Source organism: Colobus angolensis, unplaced genomic scaffold, assembly GCF_000951035.1.
Source record: "Colobus angolensis palliatus isolate OR3802 unplaced genomic scaffold, Cang.pa_1.0 Scaffold81, whole genome shotgun sequence".
Taxonomy (NCBI): Eukaryota; Metazoa; Chordata; class Mammalia; order Primates; family Cercopithecidae; genus Colobus; species Colobus angolensis.
In genome coordinates, this window is record NW_012121932.1 from 10428041 (window position 1) to 10452093 (window position 24053).

Genomic DNA, 24053 nt, shown 5'->3' on the forward strand with positions numbered 1-24053 from the left:
AAAGAAAGAAATTAGATCAGAGGTTGTCTGGGATGGGATATAGTGGGGAGATTACTACAAAGGGGTACAAGAGAACTTTTGGTGGTGATGGAAACATTTTATAACTTCATTGAGATTGTGGTTTCATGGATGCATCTATTCATTGTCAAAACTCATTGCACTGTGTGTTTAAAATTTGTACATTTTATTGTATATAAATTATACCTCAAAGTTGTTTAGAAATAAAAACATGAAACTTTAAAAAATAATGAAAAATATTGTTAGCATATAGTTTTGTATCCTTTTTAAAAGCCTTTGTCAGCTAAATTTATGGGGATTTGTACTGTATCTCTAGGATACTTTATTAAGCTTTCTAGGTGGCAGTTCAATGAACCTGTCATTAATAATTTCATTTTGCACCTAATAGTTGTGGTTAAATCTAGAAATAATGAGCTAAGCCTTATTCCCTCAGGGAAACATTTCTTAACATCTGTCACTTTCACTTGAATGTTTTTATTTAAAAAATACATATCAGTTTTATTATATTTACTTTTCTGTATGTACAGAGGCTAAAGTACTTGGTGTTTTAAACATACATGTAATGTAAAAACATGTACGTGTCCATTTCAGATTTATTTTCAAAAAGATTCCCCATCGAATCTGAATCATTGGAATATTTAAGTCTTAAATCTTCCCAGTAAGTAGTACATTTTTACTGTAATTTTTTCCCCTGCTTTGTATCTTGATATTCTCCCGATGAACTGGTGACATCTGATATTCACTAGTCATGTTCATTGAGGAAAAACATACACTTTCTTATTAAATCCACTTATCTGTAAAGTTTTGGTCAGGGATTTTAGCTTTTAGTATGTGGATTATGTCTTACAGTATGTGGAAGAAATTTAACTGCAGGGATATAAACATTGTTTTAGGTGGAGAAAGCCTGCACTAGCAGATGTAGTATAAAAGTTGAAGCCAGTATCAAAATGTCTTTTTCAGAAGTGGTAAATAGATTTTTTTTTTTTAAACACTGAGATCATAAAGCTAATTGTTGCAGAGGGAACACAGTTACTGAAGTATCAACTTTGTTTTTATGTGGCATAGAGTGTTCTTAAAGAGTAAAAGTGATTTTGTTGAAAAACAAATGGAAAATTCTTAATTTGTAACTCTTGAAACTTCCTGCCAAAAATTTTTTGAAGTGTTCCTTCATTTGTTCACATTCAGGAATATATTAATACACTTATCCCTTAAGCCGTTTTACATATTGAGTACCTATGTGCCATGTACCATTGGTTTTTTTTTTAATTTCAACTTTTATTATAGATTACAGTGTACACATTCAGGTTTGTTACTTGGGTAAACTGAGGCTTGGGGAATTTAATAATAACAGAATTTTTTTGACTTAAAAGATGCCTAATGGTTTAAAACATTTTCAAATGTGTCACTCAGATGACCCACACGACAGTTTACTGCACTTGGCAGGAAGATACTGTTTTCAGTGTTTAATAGATAATGATGTATGAGGCTGCTTTCAGGGTTTGGTTATATTACTTACTTTCGTTGCCTTATGTCTACTGTATATCTCAGCTAAACTTCTTGACTAGTTTAAATTAACTTATCTGTCTAGTTGATATACTTGGGCCCTGATCTGGTTTACTTGTGCACACACCTAACATGAAGTTATTTTAACCTTGTGACATTTAATCTTTAATGTTTCTGGAGAAAAGAATTAAATACCTTTTTACAAAATAAATTATGAATACCTTTTAAGCAGCTTCTATTTGAAATAACACTTTATATAAATATAGGAATATATAACATTCTTATGTAAGAATACTTTGTATGAATATAGTCCTTTATCTTTTTGATTCCTATAGCAAGGCCATGAGAAGACCAAGGCTCACAGAAATTACGTTTAATACAGTCTTCCCATGTCATTGTGCTGCCTCCCCTAAATTTCAGCCTGTTTGAATTTGGGGGAGGGGTTGTGAGGGAAGCAAGAAAATAGTCTCAGGTTCTAACATAGGATATTTAAAACATTTTTTAAAGTTGCTTGTTTTCAGTATGTGCCGGAGAAATCATCAGAACATGTCTTCTTAGTTGATGAATTATCATGGGTGATTTTCAAGTTGGTGAAATGGTTAAGAGTAATTAAATAAATGGTTGAGAGTTATTTTGGGCATTAAATGCTAACTTTTATGTGCATCAGGTAGTCAGAATAAAATCTCCATCTTAATTATGTCCTCACTGCCAAGGGTGAGGGTCTTGTTTGATATTGTCTGGCTTACAGGATTGAGATTGTTTAACCTAGAGCAAGAGGAAATCTTTTTTTTTAAGAGATAAGATCTTGTGCTGTTGTCAGACTGTAGTGCAATGGCATGATTATAGTTCACTGCAGCCTCAAATTCCTGGACTCAAGGGATCCTCCTGCCTCAGTCCCCTGAATACTTGGGATTACAGGCATGAGTAATCCTGTGTGGATTACTCACACCCACACCCACCTCAGCAAGAGCAAATTTTTCTTTTTTTTTTTTTTGTTTGACAGGGTCTCACTCTTGCCCAGGCTGGCCTTGAACTCCTGGGCTCAAGCCATCTATCTGCCTTGACCTCCCAGAGTATTGGGATTACAGGTATGAGCCACCATGCCTGGCCAGCAAGAGGAAGTTTAATGTTAAGTACTATGTAGAACTGACTGTTGCCTTAATGAAAAATTTCTAAAAAATCATGGTTTTGATTTTAGCAACCCCAAAATGCTTCTGACTTTAAGAGTTCAAATAATTTTACTGTAAAGTTTAATAAAAGGCATAAGATATGCTGTGTAATTATGTAAACTGGTAAGATTAAAACAAGTAAAATACAGGTAGTTTAGTTCTTAAAAGCATCATATACATTTTTTTATTAACATTAATCAGTAGAATTGAGATTGAATATAGTACAGCAGTTATTAATTTAGGCTCTAGATTCAGACTGTCTAGGTTTGAATGTAAATTCTATCACTTTCTCATTGTATAACTAGGGACAACATTTTTAAGCCTTAGTTTTCTCATTGATAAAATGAGGATAATCTTAGTGCTTGCCTCTTTTCCTAAGAATGAGGATTAAAATGATATATGTGAAACCATTTATGTCATACATACCCATTCATGTGATACAGTTAATTTGGATTGTCTATGTCAGTAGATGAGATACATAAAAAAGAAAATCCAGTTGATGGGTAGTTTTGACATTATTGCATACTTAATTTGTGGATTTTCAGTGCTTCTGTTTTCTTTTTTCTGTTGGAGATCGTATTGAGTAATGAATTATTTATGATATGGAAAAGTAATGATCCTCAACACATTTGTAAACTATATACTTGGATAATCGGAAAAACTGAAACTTAACTGTACTTATGCTTTAAATTAAAATAGCAACAACCAAAATACCCAGAACATACTTTTAAGGCAGGATAATAACTTATCTGACAAATTAGAGATAGGAGATCAAGATGAAGGTGGTGAAGTCAGTGATGTTTTTAGTTGATTGCAGTATGATCCCCATCAAGTTAACTATTATTTTTACTAATATATGAACAGAGTGATGAGTGGGAGCTAAAGTTAGGTACTTTGTGGGGAAATCTATGCACTATTTCCAAGGAGCTGTAGGACTGAGAAAGGTATTTTACTTGTTTTGTGTTGTTTTTAAAATGAGAAAAAAGCATATTTGTATGCTGTTGGGAATGATCCAACACAGAGGGAAAATGAGAAAGATGAGAAGTATTTGATGGTCTTGTTGAGTAGATGAGAGGAAGTGGAATATAGTACACAAATAGATTATTTTTAAAAGTAAGGACAGATTATCTCTAGAAACGCAGGATTGCAGAAAACTAACCCACGAACAGATGCTGGTGGGTGAATTGCTCTGGTGGTGATAGATTGTGGAAGTTCTCTTCTGATTGCTTGTACACTCTTACTGTATTCTTAGTGAAGTAGGTCATGAGCCAAGCTTGAGGATGAAGGATTCGTGAGAGATTTGAGGAGCCAGGAAAGCATATGAAATAGATATCTGAAAGAAAAAGAGAAAGTATTAACAGTGACTAGAGACAAAAAATAGGTTTTCTACCAAGAATGAAAATGAACATTGAAAATTGACTTCTAATAGATGACAAAGGCAATGGAATAATATCTTTAAAGTACTGAGGGAAATAATTTAAGGGTAAGAGTGAAAAACAAAGATATTTGGGGACCTGCAGAGGCTGAGGATGTAATACTTATAGATTTTTGTTTGTTTGTTTTTTTGTTTTTGAGATGGAGTCTCACTCACTCTATCACCTGGACTGGAGTGCAGTGGCACAATCCCTGCTCAGTGCAACCTCTGCCTCCCAGGTTCAAGCGGTTCTCCTGCCTCAGCCTCCTGAGTAGCTGGGATTACAGGCATCACCACCACACCTGGCTAATTTTTGTATTTTCAGTAAAGACAGAGTTTCAGTAGAGACAGAGCCACCATATTGGCCAGGCTGGTCTGGAACTCCTGACCTCCAGTGATCCACCTGCCTTGGCCTCCCAAAGTGCTGGGATTATGGGTGTGAGCCACTAGCCAATACTCATAGATTTTTGTCGGAAATGCTACAGAAGCATATACTTCACTAAAAGGAAATTGAACCCAGATGGAAAGTGTGAGATATAAGAATCAAAATGAGCAAAGAAATGGGTATTTTGGTATGTCTAAATACATATTATAAAAAGTAAATGCTAAATTTATATATGTAAATATATTTACTAGGATATTGGATAACTTGGGATATCTGTTTTAATATAACCAATTGCTTATTTTTTCTTTCCCTTTGTGATGAGAGGGAAAACAAAGTTCTGCCGACTGTTTTTAAAGAGCTCAGATTTTTTAAGCTGGCTTTGTGATCACTGTTTAAGAACTTTAGATGTAGTGTGACCTTAATCTACACTATGTAAAATTAGATGGTATCATAGATATTTGACATTGCCTTCCAAGTACACTAAAGATTACTAGTCTAAATTCTTTATGAATCAGATACCTAAGCCATTCCTAGGTTCTGAGGTGTCTACTCAGAGGTTAGGGAAGAGAACTACTTCTGTGCATTAGAAGACTTATGTTTGGGTCTTTCCTCAGAAGGAGGCAGTAGAGTGCATAAACATCAAATTTGTGCTTAAATACATTTTATTTTTATTTTAATCTGCTTCAGTGTTTGTGTGGCAGCCTTACTTAGATCAAATAAAACCTAGCATATGAGTTGTGTACTCCTGCCATTCAAATTCCTTTTATGGAAGAGAAAGATAGTCTTCTTATTCATTTCCCTAATTGGGAAGGATGAAGCTAATAGTTATTGGACAAAAGCTGAAAAAATATTCTCATGTCCATTATGTAAAGGTTTAGACATCTTTTAAAACCAGTACCTGCCAATGTGAGGTTTTTAATGTATTTTACATTTCCAAAATTAAAAAGTAATCTCCAAGATTGTCTGAACTACTTGTTAGATAGAAAATATATTTGTGTGAGCTTCTGAAGCCTCTGTGCTTAAGTAGTCATTCAGTCTTCACTATTACATCATAAGTCATTACTAAGCCTTTTGTTCTGAGCTATACTGAAGATGTTATTTATATAGAAACATACAGATGTTTTCAGTATCATTTAGTACATTAATTAGTATTCATGATGTTAAAAAGAGACTAAAGTTTATTTCTGATAGCTTCTCTCTTAATATGATATACTATATGAATTTAGAAATGGTAATTTATCTTTAGTTTATTCAGAGACTCTTTTTTTTGTTTGTTTGTCTCGAGATGAAGTCTTGCTCTTTTGCCTAGGCTGGAACATAGTAGCACGATCTCGGCTCACTGTGACTTCTGCCTGGCAGGTTCAAGCAATTCTTCTACCTCAGTCTCCTGAGTAACTGGGACTACAGGTGCACACCACCATGCCTGGCTAATTTTTGTATTTTTAGTAGAGACAGGGTTTCACCATATTGGCCAGGCTGGTCTTGAACTCCTGACCTCATCATCTGCCCACCTCGGTCTCCCAAAGTGCTGGGATTACAGGTGTGAGCCACTGCCCCGGCCTCATATTTTAGCTAATAATTTCCAGTCATTCGATTATATTTTTGGAATATTTTTACTTTCAAAAACTGTATTTGTTACCAGAAAGTCATAAAAACTACTCATGCTGCAAATATGCATGCTGGTAAATACAAATCAGATCATTTATTTCGGGACTGATTTTATTGACTCTTTAGGTGAGGATTCTATTATTAATAGATCTAAAATAAGAAAGAAGTAACTATTATAAACCGATTTAAGAACAAGTTGGAGCATAAAAACACTAAAAATAACATGGATTATGATGTATTAAGTGTTCTCCAGTTAAAATATTATTTTATAAACAGTTAAATAATTTAAGAAATATTTCTTCCCTTAAATGTTAGTTCTACATCCGACTAGTCTCAGATGCATATTAGTAATGCTCAGAATGGAAAACATACACCTGTGGTAAAAGAATATGTCATGGTAAATATGTTTATACAGCTGTGTGGTAATGTTAGTTATTACAGAGTACATTTGCAGAATCATGTAATGAGCCTCATTTTCAAACAACCATTAACTTTGGCTTAGAAATGGCTAATTAAAGAATAACTTCATTTTTCAAATGCAGACTGTACAAACAATATATAGCATCACTGTAGCTGTCTTCTTAACTGAACATATAAATTTGATTGTAAGTATATGTTGGCTAATTTCAAGGAAATTCAGACTTCTTATAAGACTATTTCTTATTTATAATTTATACTTTCATTGCATATAATGCCTACTCTTTTAGTACCAGACTGAGTTTCCATTAAACTTTATTGCACTTACATGGACTCTTCTGTCAAGCTTCAATAAAATTGTAAGACTGACTTAATTGGGTCTATCTGAAAGCTTCCTTTATCATTAATAAATTTTATTTATTCCATGGGGTTATTAGTCTTGGATAACTTGTATGACTTCATTCAAACTTGTTCTAGAATATGAATAAATATTATTTAAAAATTAAGCATTAGTAAAAGCAAATTTTAAAATATTGTCATAGGACTTTGAAGATTTACTCAAGAGTGCATAAAATGTTACCATGAACTATGTATTGCTGTAGTGCTATCTGTAAAAATATGCTGTCTAAAAAGTTTAACAAGCAGTGGGTGGTTTCATCCATTCGCCTAACTTTGGAGCACCTGCTAGGTAAACTCCAGAAACAGCAAGAAGGAAGGCTTGTTTCCTGCCCTCAAGTATTTTAGTTTCCTTCTACCGAGCATCAACTTTTAACTACCAGCAGTTACTTTTTTTTAAAACCTACCGCTTGAGAGGAAGATCCTGCAAGTGTATTCAACATATAAATAGTGGCATCTGGGCCGGGCGCGGTGGCTCAAGCCTGTAATCCCAGCACTTTGGGAGGCCGAGACGGGCGGATCACGAGGTCAGGAGATCGAGACCATCCCGGCTAACACGGTGAAACCCTGTCTCTACTAAAAATACAAAAAACTAGCCGGGCGAGGTGGCGGGCGCCTGTAGTCCCAGCTACTCCGGAGGCTGAGCCAGGAGAATGGCGTAAACCCGGGAGGCGGAGCTTGCAGTGAGCTGAGATCCGCCCGCCGCACTCCAGCCCGGGTGACAGAGCAAGACTCTGCCTCAAAAAGAAAAAATAAATAAATAAATAAATAAATAAATAGTGGCATCTTTATTAGACCCTTAGCTCTTTTTAGAGCTCTCTAAAATGGATACTAAGTTATAAGAAGACCAGGAAATAAAATATAACAGATTCGTGGCATATTTATTTCCACTCCTGGAAAAAACAGTTTGATGTGCTTTGGGGGTACTTTTTTCTTGTTTGAACAATTTAACTTCTAAGGTGGATACAAAGTTGTCAGAGGCGTTTGAACCAGAGCAACTCCATGGGTTTGAACCAGAGCAACTCCATCTTAAATAGGGACTGGGTAAAATAAGGCTGGGGGCCGGGTGCGGTGGCTCACGCCTGTAATCTCAGCACTTTGGAGGCCGAGGCGGGCGGATCACGAGGTCAGGAGATCGAGGCCATCCTGGCCAACACTGTGAAACCCCGTCTCTACTAAAAAATACAAAACAAATTTGGCCGGGCGTGGTGGCGGGCGCCTGTAGTCCCAGCTACTCGGGCGGCTGAGGCAGGAGAATGGCGTGAACCCGGGAGGCGGAGCTTGCAGTGAGCCGAGATCGCACCACTGCACTCCAGCCTGGGCAACAGAGGGAGACTCTGTCTCAAAAAAAAAAAAAATAAGGCTGGGATCTGCTGGGCTGCATTCCCAGGAGGTTGAGGCATTCTTAGTCACAGGATAAGACAGGAGGTCGGCACAAGATACTTGTCATAAAGACCTTGCTGATAAAACAGTTGCAGTAAAGAAGCCTACCAAAACCAAGATGGCAATGAGAGTGACCTCTGGTCGTCCTCACTGCTACACTCCCACCAGCACCATGACAGTTTACAAATGCCATGGCAACATCAGGAAGTTAAAAAGGGGATGCATGAATAATCCACCCCTTGTTTCGCATATAATCAACAAATAACCATAAAAATGAGCAACCAGCAGCCCTCTGGGCTCCTCTGCCTAGTAGCCCTTCTTTTATTCCTTAATAAACTTGGTTCCTTGATAAACTTGCTTTCACTTTGCTTTGTGGATTCGCCTCTAATTCTTGCTGAGACCCAAGAACCCTCCCTTAGGGTCTGGATCAGTATCCCGTTGAGTAACAAAGTCATGAGGTGTTTGGAGTTGATTTAAGGTTAGTCATGGAAGATTTTGACCTTGGTCTTTCTTCACACCACTTAGCATGGTGACTAACACATAGCAAGTACTTCATAAATATTTATTGAATGAATGAATGAGTAAATAAATAAAGATTGATAAAGAAAATAGTGGCCATTGATTTGCAGAAAAGGAGAGCCTTCTAGCAGAGGGAGAATTGAGGCAAGATCGTTGTAGAGGCAAGAATTGTGAATCGGTTTGCTAGGTTTGTCAAGAGATGAGTTCAGGATAAATGAGGATTCTAATAATCAGAAGGGCTTCCATGTTAAACTCAATTCACTTTAGTATGAGAGCCCTGGGTCATGAATGTCTAGTCTACATAAAATTAGTTTTATTAACTCTACAGGAGTAAAACAGGGAAGAAACTAGAGCAGAGATTCTCAAAGTGTGGTCCCACACCTAGCAGCTTTAGCATTATCTGGGAGCTTGTTAGAAATGCAAATTCTAGGGCCAAACCAGAACTACTAAATGGGAATTTCCCGGTGAGGAGCACGAAGGTGGGAGACTCAGCAACCTGTGTTTTAGTGGGCCCTTCAAGGTATTCTGATATCCTTAGGCTCACATTTGAGAACCACTGGGCTGGAGGAGGAAAATCAGGTACCAGGTAAAAGCAGTGAGATTAGAGATTATAGAAGAGATCATTACTGAGATTATTTCCAACCGTAAATTGAATGATTTAAAGAGTTGATTATGGCTGGGTGCAGTGGCTCGTGCCTGTAATCCCAGCACTTTGGGAGGCCAAGGTGGGCGGATCACGAGGTCAGGAGTTTGAGACCAGCCTGACCAACATGGTGAAACCCCGTCTCTACTAAAAATACAAAAATCAGCCGGGTGTGGTGGCACAAGCCTATAATTCCAGCAACCCAGGAGGCTGAGGCAGGAGAATTGCTTGAACCCTGGAGGCGGAGGTTGCAGTGAGCTGAAATTGTGCCATTGTACTCCAGCCTGGGCAACAGAGCAAGATTCTGTCTCAAAATAAATAAATAAATAAAATAAAACAAAGATTTGATTATTTAGTATGGCTGTGCATGGATGATTAATCATTGGATGTACAGAGTTTTTTTTTTAAACAATAGAGACGTTTGCGCTTCGGTGGAAAACCATTAGGCTTTCAGTTTCATGGGTGGAAGAACTAATTTTTACCAGTTACCCAAAAGCAACTGGAAAGTACAATGTCAATTTATTGTGTATAGTAGATTAAAAAAACTAGGTCAAATCAGAACAGTACACTTTCATTTGGTATGTTGATTCTCTTAGAAGATAAAGTTATTAAAGAGGTGGTGTGCCGAAGGATCACTTGAACACAGGAGTTTGAAGTTACAGTGAGCTATGATCATGCCACTGCACTTTAGCCTGGGTGACAGAATGAGACCCTATCTGTAAAAAAATTTTTTAAAAAAGGTTGTGTGAGGAACAGATAATTAAATCAAAGGCAGTTGGATCCTTTTTTTTTTGAAATGGAGTCTTGCTCTGTCGCCCAGGCTGGAGTGCAGTGGCGCGATCTCGGCTCACTGCAACCTCTGCCTCCCAGATTCTCCTGCCTCAGCCTCCCGAGTATCTGGGATTACAGATGCCCGCCACCATGCCCAGCTAATTTTTGTATTTTTATTAGAGATGGGATTTCACCATGTTGGCCAGCCTGGTCTTGAATTCCTGACCTCTTGATCTGCCCACCTTGGCCTCCCAAAGTGCTGGGATTACAGGTGTGAGCCTCTGTGCTTGGCCTGGATGTTCTTAAACAATATTTTAATTGAAATCAATACCCTAATGAATTTACTTTCTTCATAGCATAAATATGTCAGTGTAAAATAAGTAGAAGCCTTTTCCAGATGCAAAGACAATTTTTTTCTGATCACTACAGAAGATACCCTGATTAATTTTTAGTTTTTGACTCTTTGCTTTAAAAAAAACCAAGAATTCATGTAGATTATTATTTTTCTTTTTGTGATGTTGATATACTACACTTTGCAAATTTATTGTATCGTGGTACTGTTTGGGATACACCTTATTCTTCCTTAGAATATGCACTTTCTACAAAAAGACTTGGGATGGGTTACTTCTGAGGATGATGTGGGCTGCATGGGTCAAAACCATTCAAGTTGATTCATGTTCATTTCAGTTTTTGATTCAAGATAAACATCTTTTAGAATTCTATAATTGTATTGAATTATATCCTGAATCATATTAAATTATATTGTATATATATAGATACACATTTATATCTATAAATGTATTGAATTCTATAATTCAATGTATGTAGAGAACAGAGGAAGTCAGAAAGAGATATGTCAACACTGTGTATGATTTATACCTATCAGCTCCCTGGTTTTCTTAAAATTGTAACTGAAGCTCATTATGAATAACCCAGGATTATTACATTCATTTGGATAAGATGGACAGTATGGTTGTTACAAATCAAAGCAAGTAAAACCTATATGCCACTAGGATTGTTTATGAATGTGTTATTTCTCTTGTTATTCAGGATCCCATTGACATGTTTGCATATATGCACATTTACTTGAACTTATGTAAAAATTATCAGCATTTATCAACTCTTCTGTAGTCAGCACCATGCTGAGCACCCCAGTGTCAAGGAGGAACACAGGAGAGTTCCAGTCAAGTGGCTCCGTGAAGGTCTTGTTTCAACACCATATCCCACATGGCAACAAAAGGATATACAAGATAAAACTAAAACGACATACCTAGTCTCAAAATCAAGACAAACATCTCTAAGGACCAGGAGATGACCAGAAATAGAAAGTGATAAGTAGCCCTGGAACTCTGAGACTGCCACGCTCCTGACCAGAAGCAGGAAGTTGCTTAACCTCAGCCACTTCTCAGGAGATGGGGGAGCTCTTGCCTGAGGGAAGGGATGGAAGCCAGGAGAATCCTTCCCCTTGCCTGATTTCCATCATTGACACTAAAATGTTAGCTGCCAGCTCTGCCTGGGGCTGTGGTCTTACTGTAAACTATGAACTAAGGGACAAAAGCAGGATAAAAACACAGTTTAGTGAACAGAAACTGAAAAAGTGGTCTGCTGATTCTGTAATATCCCTAAGGTCATCCTTCTAATCTAAACTATTATTCAAGGATGAGGCTGGGCACGGTGGCTCACGCCTGTAATACTAGCATATTGGGAGACCAAGGTGGGAGGATTGCTTGAGCGCAGGAGTTCAAGATCAGCCTGAGCAACATGGCAAAACCCCGTCTCTATAAAAAAATACAAAAATTAGCAGATATGGTGTTATGTACCTGTAGTCCCAGCTACTCAGGAGGCTGAGGTGGAAGAATCACCTGAGCTGGAGAAGTCGAGGCTATAGTGAGCCATGATCGCACTATGGCACTCCAGTCTGGGGGTCGGAGTAAGACCCTGTTTCCAAAAAACAAACAAAAAGGGATGAGGGCAAAATTAAGACATTTAAAAATACGTAGCATAAGAGTATAAGAGTATTTACCATTTACATAACCTTTCTAAAAGAAATACTAAATGGTGCACTCAGTAGGAAAAAATGTCCCAGAGGGAAGGTGTGGTGAGCTTAGAAAATAATAGTGAAATTGAAATGTTAGAGGTGTAAGTAGTCATTTCTTGTATTTGAGAATGTGTGAACACGATTTGTTCAATTATAGCATTAATTAAACTACAAAAAATAATCTCTTAAGATAATGCAAATGTCCAATATGTCCAATAGGACCTTGTTGTTAGGTAAGCAAAAGAGAGAATGACTTCTGAGTCAAAGCAGTCTAAACAGAGAAAAGGAAATTTAGGTGTACCTTGAAGAAATATGTAAGATTTACCTTTGTCAATCTCATTGGAGACTGTGCAGTGAATAGGAGCAATGTGAGCAAATTGCATGTAGGTAGTGATGTTTATGACTCATTTTGAGGGTAGTTTGACCAGGGTTTATGGAAGAGAGTGATTGGGGAGGTTATTTTGAACCTTTTGGAGTAGGCGCTGGGGTATCTGTATTGAGATAAATGAGATGGTATCCTTTTTAGCTGACTTTTTTCCTAGGCAAGCCCTAGTAATTTGTCTTCTCTAAATGAGCAACATATGTATCTTTAGGAAATTCATAGTAATTGTCTTCAGGGCTTTCTTTTTTTGGTAAAATGCCATATTCTCAAGTTGTGTTTTCTTTTTTTTTTCTGATGATTAGCTTAGATAATTTGAAAGGCTCTACCTCTTTGTGTTATCTCAGCTTTGGTTAAAACCTGTTTTTCGCTTTGTTCCTTGGTTAATCCATAGACTGAATGAAGGCCAATTAGATATTAATATAAAGTAAGTGATATCATAGCATCAAAGGGAATCTTCTGTAAACCAGAGCCTGTTGCTGCTTCCAATTTGTATTGTCTAGAGAACAAAGGGTATCTTTGCACCAAAGAGACTGGGAGAAGTTGGGATTTACTTTGCTTCAAGTATAAAACTGTAGAGCAAGGGTTAAGGAACTCTTAAAGGAGGGTGCCTTCTAGTACCCTTCTTTTCCCTCTTTTACAGATGGAAGAGATTTTTTTTTTTAACTTTTTTTTCTTTTTGAATGAGAGTTTTTTTGCTCTTTTGTCCAGGCTGGATTGCAGTGGTACAATCATAGCTCATTGCAGCCTCAAACTCTCAGGAATTTCCTGGGATTGCTCAAACAATCCTCCTGCCTCAGCCTCCCAAATAGCTGAGCCTACAAGTGCATGTCACTACATCCAGGTAATTTTTTGTTTGTATGTGTACTTTTTTGTAGAGACAGGGTCTTGCTATGTTGTCAAGGCTGATTTCCAACTCGTGGCCCCACGTGATCCTCCCGCCTCAGCCTCCCAGAGCACTAGAATTATTGGCATGAGCCACTATCCCTGGCCCATTTGTTTTCATGTCAGACTGGTATTGTGCCAACATAGTAACAAGGTTTGAGGGAGGTACATCTCACACACCAGCATGAAAACCAAATCATCTTGCTTATGAACTACGAGTGGACTAGGAAGAGATTATTTTAATGAGGGAGTGAGATGGTGGGTGCCAACTTAAAGAATAGCAAGGAATTGAATATGTGGTTGCAGCAGCCAGCACTCATGTGATCTTTGACCATGGGCTGGATAAAACTGACTCTTGTCTCTGGAATTCCCAGAAGTACCTTATTTTTCATAAGCTCTTACTAATGTGCTTTAACCAAGTTGCTATGTGTCCAGAATTGTAATGAATCTTTTGAGGTAATAAGAAAAAAATAAGTTGGAACTTAAAGAATAACCACTGTTTGCAAGAGGGCTTAATCATATCTTCATATCTCTGCAAGTCATCTGTAGGTTTGCATAGAGTAGCAATTTGCACCATTTATGTATTTTTCTCTCAGTAAATTGTTTTAGAAGCCAGATTACTTTGCAGCATAAAGCACCTGCTTTTTCTTCTGACTTACCTGTTTCCAGTGTTGTATTTTGTCCTCTTCCTTCAGTTTCCTCCTTTTCCCTCAGATTGCCTTAGCTTCTGCTTTGCTTATGTTCTTCCCACTATTTGAAGTGTATGTCATACATTTATCACCTTGATACTACTTATGGCTGTTTTCCTTTTCCCACATTTCCTTTACAGTCTGCCTTCTGTTACTTCCTTTCTTCATTCTCTCCTCCTCTATTTCTGTTTGCCTTGGTTTCCTCATTTGTTGAAATCTTTTTCTTAAAGGGGTTTCTTAAAGGTTAATTATCGTGGCTTGACTCATGGATTAATCAAAGTGTTTCTTTTTAACTTTAGTTTATTGTCAGGCCTTATTAGCCAGCAGAAGAATAAAGCCAGTCATAGTATATTCTTATTTTTGTTGAACTTATTTGGTTATTTGAGGTTTCACTAAAGAATGTGAGCTAGAAAAATGACAGAGTGATAGGGGTGTGCTTTCATGTCTGAATATTGACCTGTGATGTAGTGGGAACAAGAATGAAGCATAGTTGCCATATGCAGCGATGTGATCTTGGAATATGAGACAATTTGTACTCTCAACCTGCATGACTAGATATTTATAGCAGGAATGCTAAAATGAAAACAAAAACAAGAAATTTGTACTGGAAAAAACTTCTAATTAGACTTTAAAGTTTTGGAATATAGTAAAAAAAATAGTGACTGGAACTTAGTAAATTAGAAAGGTTTGTTTTGATGTGAGAAGTATGGCCGGTACCCCACCTTCTTGGTACTTGGTAGTTGCTTGTATTCTCTTTAAAGATGTACCTATACAATAGTTAGAAGTGAAATATAATATTAAGACCAAATTATTTTATAGAATATTAACAAATTAAGCAAATAAATTAGGTTTTATTTTTATAGATAAGACCATTCACTTTTATATATCAAAATGCTAGCTTGCATGTATCAATATAGAGATGTTACTGTTAAACTCAAATGATATAGAATATGAACTTCCAAGTTAGAGTTTATTTGCAAAAGAAGTTGAATCATAAAATATCTAAATTACTTGAATTATATTTCCCTTGTAATCATTCTTCTATTTGCTTAGCAATAAGATATTATCTGTGATGGGCTTCCTTTTTCTCTTTACTCTCTGCTTTTACTCCTTAACTTTTTGTCTTTAAAAAAAGTTGCAAGGTATTAGCACTAAACATTCAGTAAAGGAGTAGATAAGGCTGAGCACGGTGTCCCACGCCTGTAATACCAGCACTTTGGGAGGCCAAGATGGGAGGATCTCTTGAGACTAGGAGTTTGAAATAAGCCTCAGTAACATAACAAGACTACATCTCTACAAAAAAAGAAAAAAAAAAGGAGTAAATAGGAATCTCTAAGTATTATTTATCTTTGCAATAACTTTTATAAAATTTGAGATTCAAACTCCTTGTTTGATACACTCTAAATCCAAATGGGGGTAACTTGTTTTATTTCCAAATTTTTACTTAAGTGTGGAAATAGTTCATCTTTTTCAAATACATTCTAAATAAAAAAAAAATGGGTAGGGTCTGCTTATTATAACTCATACTGTTATATATATACATATATATATAGTTTTGTTTTTTGTTTTTTACCCAAGCTTACATAGGTTTTCTCTAATGCTAGGTGATCCGAAGGAAATCATTAAAATCTTTGGGTTGTTTGAAATTCCTTGCTTCTCTATTTGAAGTTAGTCTGGATCAAAGGGACCAGGATTTAAGTTTTTAAAGGAAACTTTTTAAAAATAAAAACTATTTTAGGGAGACTTATGTAATAATACTCAGTTGAACTTTTCTTTTTTTTTTTTTTTTTTGTTTTTGGAGACGGAGTCTCACTCTGTCGCCCAGGCTGGAGTGCAGTGGCCGGGATCTCAGCTCACTGCAAGCTCCGCCTCCCGGGTTCACGCCATTCTCCTGCCTCAGCCTCCCGAGTAGCTGGGACTACAGGCGCCCGCCACCTCGCCCTGCTAGTTTTTTGTATTTTTTAGTAGAGACGGGGTTTCACCATGTTAGCCAGGATGGTCTCGATCTCCGGACCTCGTGATCCGCCCGTCTCGGCCTCCTAAAGTGCTGGGATTGCAGGCTTGAGCCACCACGCCCGGCTCGAACTTTTCAAATATAGTACTTAAATCCAGAAATAAATGTGTATTACTATATACAAATTTAATTGCCTTCCAAAATATATTACACCAAAGGGATATTCATTTTATGCTTTGAAGTTGGGTTCAGAAAATTTTTTTTCATGTGACCTGGTGATGTCTGTACATTGTTATTAATTTGGATTGTAAGTTTTCTTTGGAACAGTTCAAGGGGCTTTGTCTTTAGAAACAAGATGATATGTTACCAGGACCTTACCTCCTTTTTCATTCTTTTCACCTCCCTCTTTCTTTCACTCATCCTCTTGAAAAGGTGATAGTCATTTATCACTGTGAGAATAGGCACTGCAAATACTATTATGAATATGAGACCATTATCCTTCCTTCCCTCCTCCCATCCCCAGAGATATGGTGAGAGATCTTGTAAAACTTAGTTTTTGGCAATGTCAAAAGGTGTGAATAAGTTAACATCATAGGCCAGGTGCGGTGGCTCACACCTATAATCCCAGCAATTTGAGAGGCCAAGGCAGGAGGATCTCTTGAGCCCAAGAAGTTTGAGACCAGCCTGGGCATGACCTCATCTCTACTAAAAATTAAAATTAAAATAATTAGCTGGGGTTGGTGGTCTGCACCTGTAGTCCCAGGTATTCAGAAAGCTGAGGCGGGAGAATTGGTTGAGCCCAGGAGTTTGAGGCTGCAGTGAGCCATGATTGTACCACTGCAGTCCAGCTTGGGTGACACAGCAAGACTCTGTCATTCATTCATTCATTAAAAAGGAAGGAAAGAAAGGGGAAAAAAGATCATAATAACAATGACTGAGCATTTTTCATATGCTCCTGGCTTTCTAAAATCTGAGTTCAGCTGTGGTTGTCCTGGACACTGTCTCTGAGTAGCCATTGTCAGTATATCAGTATCAACAGTAACCATCATTGCAAGTACAATCAGAGATTGGGAAAAGCAATTGTTTCCAAAAGTTATGCTTCTTTGATCTAAATAAATGGTACATTTTAGCTTTATGCAAGATTAGGGATTATTTCAGAGATTTATGACAATTCCGTTTTTTCCTACATAGGGGATCTGAGCTTGATCCTTGATGCTGGATTTGACTAACTCCCTGCAAAGCCAGAAGGGTGTAGGTGTGTATTACCAAGGCCTTATACTTGGCAGAGGAAGGAATAAATACTGCATTGCCTAATATCCCATAGGGATGGGAAGGAGGAGTGCATAACATTCCTTCAGTGTGATTGAGGGCTGTGTTGACTGTGTGAGTAAGACAATGTGACTTGAAGATGTTAAGTAAGAGTTCATACTTAGATCATTAGAATTCTTGGTCATTGACCAAGATATCCAGGAAAGCAAATAGTGTTGGGTGATTAACCAGGGCAGATGCCTTAATTTAGGAATGCAGCAAAGAACTTACTAGTTTTCATTTTTCCAGCTCCTCAACTTTTTCTTTCATCTTTCATTCCCTTGTAGTATAAGGCATTGTCGGTGACAGATCTTTGCAAGGTCTAATACTGAATATTACTAACAGCATAGTCATTAATGTCTCTTCTGTTTCTCTTTAAGGCACAGGTTATCTTGTTGCTAACATAACTCAGAACTCTGATACCATGACCTGCTACTAAATAAAATACTTTCCTGCTATCAATGATTGTGTACGCTTACTTTTTGTTGTTGTTGATGCTTTGTAACCCAACTGTTAGAATGCCCATCTCCTTTGGTGTTTCTTTGCAAATTCAGTGCCTGAACCAACACTTATAACCTGTCATGGCAATTTTCATTATAAAATTAGGTAGTGAGTTGTTGTATAAAAATAGAAATGCTAGAATTCACTTTAAATATTTACCCCCTTCATTTTTTGCCAAAAGTGTAATGATCCTGGGTTGAGTACCTGAAACAGGTTAACCTGTGGATTTTTCTTCTCTAAAATATTTAAGGTTAAAGGTACCTCTGATGACTGCTATGGGTATTATCTAGCCCCAGTTACAGCATTCTGAGTCTTTTGGTTGTGCCCCAACATAGTAGCATACTTTATGGCACATATCTGATCGCTTGATATGGGCATTGGGACAGCTGCCTTCTTGTGTTCACACTTCACAACACGAACTGGAGCATTTACTGATCCACACCCAGGAGGCTCATTCTGGCTAATAGCCCAGGAAAGTCTACCATTTAGGGATGGTAATGGTCAGCTAGGACTTGCCTAGGCTTTCAGCATTGGAGTTTGCAATAAATGTGCAAAAGATGTCTTGGTCTTGAAGAGCCTGACTGTGGAGCATGCCGATCAGTTGTAATGAGTTTTGTTTCAGTGTTTTTGAAATGGCATTTGCTGAGCTTAGTGACATGCTGCCCTTAAATATGTTAGGATACCCTTTTGCCTTCTATGACTTAATTGTAGTTTCTAATGTATGTCATTTATAAATATATTCTTTCAGCCAGGCCTAAGTTTTGAGCATAACAACACATCTGTATTGGTATATTTTCAAGGGTTTTTTAAGAGGCCTAAGTAAAATATTCTAGCATATTTCTCATACTCTTAAATTCTGATATAAATAAATATCCTTACTCCTGCCCATCTGTCATTACCTTATTTCTTATCTTTTCACAACCATCTTGCAGAATTTTATTGTTGCGGGCTGAAAGAGTGAGGGTCGCGATCAACTCAGTATACCACTGGAGGCTATATGAGTAAACAGCAAACTGTTCTCATAAATGCAGAATATTGGCGAACTGACAAACTGCGTCTGCCGCCCAGAAGGAATGCTGAGGGAAGTCATGCCCTAAGTGCAGTGTTTCTTGTGATTAGGCACATTTGAAGCCTGTTAGCAATAATGTGAATCTGTGATCAATCAAGCAGCTGACTAATTGTTATCTGCTCCTCTCTGTTCTTTCTACCCAGTAAATATGAAGCGCTGTAGAAGCTCAGGGCTGCTGCATTTGCTTGCTAGAAGCAAGGAGCCCTCTTCTTCCCCAGACCTCTTCTTTAAAACGGTTTCTTTAAAGTTTTCATTTCTGCATTCGTCCCCCTTCCTTCAGTCCTGTGGTAACCGTCGTAATTGTGGCAAGTGGCACCCAAATAGGGGCGAACAGGTACAGATAGAGACTAGCAGAGACTTGCAGGGACAGAGAGGGTCCTATAGGAACTTGAACGAGGAAGACCTGCTGGAACAGAGAAAGTAAGACTGACCAGACGGCTGAGAAACCCCATTACGAGTCTGCCGGCAGCAGTATAAGGTCAGTGCCCTAAAGAGGTACAGAGAACGGGAAGTTTTTGAATCAGGGTAACATGGGAAAGAATTTGACTATTTCTTTTCACTTTTCTGTTCGGAATTTGGTTCATACTGTCCTTTTGTCATTATTTCAAAATTTGAGAGAATTTTTTGCCCCACCCACAGCACCTATTGAGGGTGGTGAACAGAAGAGGGAGGATGAAAATTGCCTTGTACCATCTTCTTTTGTGGCTACAGGAAGGCTGACTTTAACTTTGGCTTTTGAGAATGCAAATGTGGATTGTAAATGTACGCTGGCACCTGTGAGATGTACAAAAAACTTGGGAGGTTTTCTCAGAACTTGTCAAGATATGGGAACTAAGCTTCATTGCTTTTTTTTTTTTTTTTTTTTTTTTTTTTGAGACGGAGTCTTGCTCTTTCGCCGGGGCTGGAGTGCAGTGGCCGGATCTCAGCTCACTGCAAGCTCCGCCTCCCGGGTTTTACGCCATTCTCCTGCCTCAGCCTCCGGAGTAGCTGGGACTACAGGCGCCCGCCACCTCGACGGCTAGTTTTTTGTATTTTTAGTAGAGACGGGGTTTCACCGTGTTAGCCAGGATGGTCTCGATCTCCTGACCTCGTGATCCGCCCGTCTCGGCCTCCCAAAGTGCTGGGATTACAGGCTTGAGCCACCGTGCCCGGCCTTCATTGCTCTTCAATGCTGGTTCAAGCAATGGCCAATTTGGTAGTTCATCTAAGGGGACTAAAGTGGGAAAATGTTGTAAGTGTAGAAAAATTGGACATTTCAAAAAAGAATGCTGTCAGACCTCTGGGCAGAAGGGATCTTATACACAGTTCCCCTCAACAGAAAAAATGCCAGGACTTTGCCCTCATTACAATAAGTGAAATCATTGTGCTAATCAATGCCGTTCAAAATGTCATCAAAACGGCACCCCTCTGTCGGGAAATGAGAAGGAGGCCTGGACCCGGGCACCTCAAACAAGGAGGACATTCCCCGTCCAGGCCACAATTCCATTTCAGGGGTGGGTCTCCAGAGGCACATTGATTCCCTCTCCCCAGGAACACCTGGACGCAGGATTGGCTGTTCCAGTCAGAGAACGGGTTATGTTAATTGGAGGAAACAAACCCACTAAGATTCCCACTGGTATTTGGGGACCTTTGCCAACAGGATACATGGGATTAATTTTGGGCAAAAGTCATCTTACCTTATAGGGCATTACTGTAGTCCCAGGAGTGTTGATTTTGATTGTAAAGGAGAAATTCAGGTAGTGGTAATGGCACAAGATCTTTGGGTTTTTGAACTGGGAAAATATATTGCTCAACTGTTGTTTATTCCCTGTAAATTACACCCTTCTCCACAAAAGGAGAAATGAGGGAATCAGGGATTTGGAAGTACAACTACATGGGAAGTTTATCACAATCCATAGTATCTAGTAGACCCACTTGGGCAGTGCAGATTGAAGAAAAGAAGTTGTGTGGGCTTATGGATATGGGAGCAAGAGACTGGTCTCTCATGGTAATAGAGCTTGAGGACTGATTTTTTTTACTGTGCTGTTGCACGAGAAGAATAAGCCTTGATTTGTTTTCTCTGTGCCTTCTGTTAATCAGAAAGAGCCTGCCTCTTGTTATCAATGGAAAGTTTTACCCCGCGGTAATTAACCAAAGAGGCAGAAGCTGAGATACAGCTTGTGAAGCAGATGCTTTAGCAACGGCATGCCTCTTGGCTGCAGCCACAAAAGCCTTTGCTTTTGTTTCAGTTGATTTACTTATGTGGGGATGAGGGTATGCTTGTGTTTTTATAGGAAATGTACAAACCGTGTGGGTGCCCTCAAGATGTGTGCAACCACGGAACAGGAGACTGGAGGGACTCATGGATCCCAATCACGGTCTTGGTTCCCCTGGTACGAGCCATGAGCCAGTTGAATCTGAATGTGAAGACTGAAGGACCCACCAACCAGCAATTAAGGGCTGCACAGCCTGCAATTGCCTTTCTCAATTAATTAAAAAACAAAGGGAGAGAGGTTGCAGGCCGAAAGAGTGGGGATCATGATCAACTCAGTATACCCCTGGAGGCTATATGAGTAAACAGCAAACTGTTCTCATAAATGCAGAATGTTGGCGAACTGACAAACTGCATCTGCTGCCCAGAAGGAATGCTGAGGGCAGCCATGCCCCAAGTGCAGTGTTTCTTGTGATTAGGCACATTTGAAGCCTGTTAGCAATAATGTGAACCTGTGATCAATCAAGCAGCTGACCAATCGTTACCTGCTCCTCCCTGCTCTGTCTACCCAGTAAATATGAAAGGCTGTAGAAGCTCAGGGCTGCTGCCTTTGCTCACTAGAAGCAAGGGGCCCTCTTCTTTAAAACAGTTTCTTTTGTTTTTTATTTTCATTTCTGCATTCGTCTCCCTTCATTCAGTCCTGTGGTAACCATAGTAACTGTGGCAAACCACAGCACTTTATTTCATATAAACAAATTTCTGAAGCTAGATATAGCATGACATAATTTTCAACTGTTTGAACTTCTGCATAACTAATGCATGTGTTTTCAACATATAAAACAACTCCCTCTACATTAGTGGAATATCTAACCCTACTAACCCGAATGTTTTCTACATTACAGCTTGGGTAGCTTAAGGTTCTTTCCTGCCAAAAATATTACCAGATATTACAGAAAGTATAAATAAAATGGGATTTGAATTTTCATTTCCCTTTTTCCATACAACTTCACTTTATTTTTGGGAATGTGATGTATCATTTTCTTAATGTTGCTATAATCTAAGTTATACTTAATCTAAGCCTTTAGCAATGATGACAGGTATTTGTATGCAGGTGATATGTATAGTCCTACAAAGTCTAACTTTTGGAAAATTAACTTGCATGTATTTTTATTTCATGACATACAGTAAATGTAACCTTCTCTATAAATATTTGATGTCTCACAGAAAATTTCAGTTTATTAGTTATAACCTCTCTTAATATATGCATACCACATTCATGTAGATTCATTTAGAGTTTGGTAACAAAATACAACTGAAACAGTTAATGTTCTGATTAGATCAGAGTCAAGACATAGTGGTCTTCATTCAAGGAGTAGATCTCCTGCCAAGAGTTTCTATCATAAAAGTAAAATATTACATTTTGAAATACTGTATCACAAACCAAAAATATTTTGGAAACTCTCCAGAGCCCATGGATTTATTGTGCTTTGCTTTTAAATCATAGTGCAGCACAGATTGCATTTTTAGATGATCTACAGTCTACTTATTTTGTTATGGCTGAAGTGATTCGGCTTGTTTTTTATATAAAACTATCAAATATGAGCCTTCTGTCCTCTAAAACATAACACTATACTTTGTGTGGGAGAAAAGGTCTTGTTAAAGACAAAATATTTCCTTGAATTCCAGTATGAAATCTGTAATAAACTAACCTACTTTAGTTTTCACATTTAAAAAGTTCTCTTAATAGTAATTTTTTGGTTACATTAAGGAGGGTTGGAATTTTTGTCTATTTTTTAGCATTAGTCAGACTTTTTTCTTCACAGAAAAATGAAAAACTACATTTCTCTGAAATTTACTGATCTTTATGGTTTTTGCTTTAAAATATGTACCCCAGTTTCTGATCTCTATCAACATTTTTGGTAGTATATAAATGAATATTAAGTAAATTTCATTCTAGATGACCAAAATGCTTTCTGTATTAGTGATAAAATGCATATGGTTTTCTAGTCTATAATCAAATGAAGGAAAGATCATAATGAATTAAAAACTAAGATTTCCCAGATTCACTTGTTTCCAAGACACTTTATCACAGAAATCATATTTGCTATTATAAGATTAATTGGGCCAGGCACAGTGGCTCACACCTATAATCCCAAAACTTTGGGAGGCTGAGGCAGGCAGATCTCCTGAGCTCAGGAGGTCGAGACCACCCTGGCCAACATGGTGAAATACCCTGTCTCTACTAAAAATACAAAAATTAGCTGGGTGCAGTACACACCTGTAGTCCCAGCTACTCGGGAGGCTGAGGCACAAGAATCACTTAAGCCCTGGAGGCAGAGATTGCAGTGAGCCATGATCATGCCACTGCACTCCAGCTTGGGATAAAGAGTGAGACTCCATCTCAAAAAAAAAGTAATTGGCAATTAAGCTACAGACTTATAGTTATTGGCTCACTATAGATGAAAACTCTTATTTTTTTTCCTTGTTTAAAAATATTTCTGTCAATGCCATGGGAAAATTCTACCTTCAAAAACAAAAACTAAAATTATAAAAACTACCCAAGAATATGCTTGCGTGTTAGCTTCTGGAGCAACCTCTACTGAGAAAAGGGTGAAAAGCTAATTACTATCATTCCTTATTATTCAGTAGCAGTTTAGTATTCAGAATTTAAAAGCTGAGAATAGTGCAACATATTGTGAGACCCATATAAATCAGCAGTACAATAGGATTTTGTATGCTGAATATTATTTTGCAGGCTACATTTCAATACTGTATTCTGCTTAATAAAGGATATATGTAATAACAAGTTATGT

General features: G+C 37.9%; 1 protein-coding gene across 2 annotated transcripts in view; it reads left to right on the forward strand.

Moving 5' to 3' along the window:
- Positions 1-24053, forward strand: part of DISP1 (dispatched homolog 1 (Drosophila)) — a 214850-nt gene that overhangs the window by 106343 nt on the left and 84454 nt on the right. Inside the window, exon 2 of one of the 2 annotated variants that reach the window (XM_011929484.1) lies at positions 2525-2609. The exons of the other annotated variant lie outside the window; for it this stretch is intronic. The gene's annotated coding sequence lies outside the window, so the exon portion shown is untranslated. The remainder of the gene's footprint in view (positions 1-2524; positions 2610-24053) is intronic. 2 annotated transcript variants of the gene reach the window in all.